Raw genomic sequence first — 3,021 nt, 5'->3', positions numbered from 1 at the left:
TTGGCTGCACCATTTTATATTCCCACCAACAATGCATAAGCATTCCAATTTTTCTACATTTTTGCCAAGATTTGTTACTTCTGGTTTTGTTTTGTTTTATAATGGCCATCCAAACAGGTTTGAGGTGGTATCTCATTGTGGTTTTCATTTACATTTCCCTGATGATTAGTGATGTTGAACACCATTTTAAATACCTGTTGGACATTTGTATTTCTTCTTTGGGGAAATGTTTATTCCCCAAAGAATAAACATTTTTTGCTCATTTTTAATAGAAATATATATATAGATTTTGCTGTATTCATCAGAAATACTGGCCTGTAGTTTTCTTGTAGTATCTTTTTCTGGATTTGGTATCAGAGTAATGCTGGCCTCATAAAATGTATATAGAAGTGTTCTCTTCAGTTTTTTGGAAGAACTTGAGAAGGATTGGTATGAATTCTTATTTAAGTGTTTCACGGAATTCTCCAGTGAAGCCATCTGGTTTGAGGTTTTCCTTTGCTGAGAAAATTTTTATTACTGATTTACTCTCCTTATTAGCTATAGGTCTGTTGAGTTTTTTGTGTGTTTTCAGAAGTTACTCTTGGTAGGTTGTATGTTTCTAGAAATTTATTTCTTATAAGTTATCTAATTTGTTGGCATATAATTGTTCATAGCTGTCTCTATAATCTATTTTGCTTGGTATTTTGTTTTTTTAGGGTGAGAAAGTAAATGTGGTTCCTGTTATACAAACTTGGACAGAAGCAGAAGTTTCATTCTGATTGATTTTAGTTACTTTGGGTGAAACATTACCATATTTCAATGAGGATGATATATATATATATATAAAATTATACTCAGAAAATATTCCCCACTATTCCTTCCAGCCCATTCTCTCCACCTTTCTTTTTACCCTGTTACTGCCTGTTCCCTTTAAGAAAGAAATCTCATTAGTTTTCTAGTTGACCCATTTAGTTGGGCTTTTTTGAGTTCTAGTAACTGTTACATGTATATTTTTTACATCTCCTCTTATATTAAAGATAGTCTTTTCTACTTTATTTTTTCATTTAACAGCCTATCCTGGATATCAGTTCATAGAGATTTTCGTCATTCTTTCTGGTGGTTTCCTAGTGTTCTACTGTAGATTTACTGTCATTCAGTCACTCTCCTATGTCTGGGCATTTAGTTTGTTGCCTAACTTTTGCATTTACAAACAATGTTGCAATGAGTAATCTGATACATTTATATTTTCCCATTGGAAGTTCAGTAATCCTGGCTCACTTTGGGAATTTCTACACCAACTAAATGATACAAAATTTGAATCCAAATCTAAATAATATGCAAGTCCAAGAATTCAGTTTCTCATGAGAGCACTGTTTTCACCCCAAACTTGGGAGTAAACAAATAACCTGTCAACTCTTAGAGATGGTAGCTGAAGTATTCCTAGTCGCTGTGTGTGTTCGTCAGTTTGGGCTGTTATAACAGAAGGACCACAGACAGGATGGCAAACAACAGGCATTTATTTCTCACAGTTCTGGAGGCTGAGCAGTTCAAAATTGAGGTGTCAGCTGATTTGATTCTTGGTGAAAGCCCTTTTGGTGGTTTGCAGACAGAAGCCTTTTTGCTGTGTCCTCACGTGGTAGAGAGAGACATCAGCTCTCTAGTCTCTTGTAGCATGAGCACACTAATCCCATTCATGAGGGTTCACCCTCATGACTCAATTACTTCCCAGCGGCCCACCCTCCAAACACTATCACACTGGGGATTAAAGATTCAGTCTATGAGTTTGAGGTGGACACAAATACTCAGTCCATAGCACTGCAGGTATAGTTTTTGAGGACCCTAGCTTTATGTATTAGTCTCAATTCCAACTTCTTACTTTGCATAGACCCAAGGCCTCTTCTGCTGCCCTCCCCTTACAATACAAGCCTATAGTTGTAACCTTATTCTACAGGCCTTTATAAAGACTGCCAGGGAGTGGTGGTTCTCTGTTAATTAATATTGTGTTTTTTAAAAACCACCTTTTTTCAAGCATCAGAGAAGTTCCTTCTCTTTCACGTGAGTATACACTTTTTAAACATGTTTAAATATTTTATTTGGCAGTTTGGGGAAAAAGGATTTTCATATTAGTTTAGTTCACTAATGTTGCTGGATAACTCACATACAGACTTGCATGGATGCTGTCATATGCTCATACACCGTTTACCTTTGTAGAGGAATTATCCTGCAGAAAACGGCCAGGGTATCTAAGTGAGGAAATAATGAGGCAACTTTTTGACACCCAAACCATTTAAGTCTCACCTCAAGGAAATTTGCCATGTCCAAAATTTAAAATCAACAGTTAAGGAGGAAAATGGCTGGTGATAGCTGAGATGGAACAGGGTGGCTATGTAATTTTTGAAATGTACCATTTATACAAAAAATGAATGTTAATTGTATTGAATTGTTTCATTTTTCCCTTATGTGCATTTTAGGCAATAATTCTAAAGAGAAATGAAATTCAAAAACTGGGAGTATCTAAACTGAACTTTTGGGTAAGATTCAGTGTTTTTAATGCAGTTTGTTTAAATTCTACTTTTTATTTCTATAAACTGAACACAGTTAATAATCTTTAAAATGCTAATGATTTATAGCTAATAAATAGCTACTGACTTAAAAATAGCTACTATCTAAGGTAGATAGATACATGAGGAAATAGTCCTTAGCAAGGACTAGAAATCAAATAGCTACTATGTAAGGTAGATAGATACGTAAGGAAATAGTCCTTAGCAAGGACTAGAAATCATTTTCAAGAAGTTAGCACACGTATTTCACAACTCACTTCCAGGCCACTTTTCCTTTATGTTTCATCCTGCTATATCCACACAGCCTTGCTTTTTAAAATGTTTGTCTTGAGTTTCTCTGTTTAGCTTCAATTAACCTTCCCTTCAAAATAACTCGTTTGTAGTTTCTTTCCAGCTTTCTCCTTTTCTTTCCTCTGCATCTATCCATCATCTATCTCTCTTTCCTTCTGCTTCCAACTTTAGACTCTATTACTTTCGTCCT

General features: G+C 35.2%; 1 protein-coding gene across 1 annotated transcript in view; it reads left to right on the top strand.

Moving 5' to 3' along the window:
* Positions 1-3,021, top strand: part of LOC105513615 (probable C-mannosyltransferase DPY19L2) — a 111,264-nt gene that overhangs the window by 59,627 nt on the left and 48,616 nt on the right. The window lies entirely within an intron of this gene.

Source organism: Colobus angolensis, unplaced genomic scaffold (genome assembly GCF_000951035.1).
Source record: "Colobus angolensis palliatus isolate OR3802 unplaced genomic scaffold, Cang.pa_1.0 Scaffold232, whole genome shotgun sequence".
NCBI classification, from domain to species: Eukaryota; Metazoa; Chordata; class Mammalia; order Primates; family Cercopithecidae; genus Colobus; species Colobus angolensis.
This window is presented reverse-complemented; position numbering and strand designations above follow the sequence as displayed.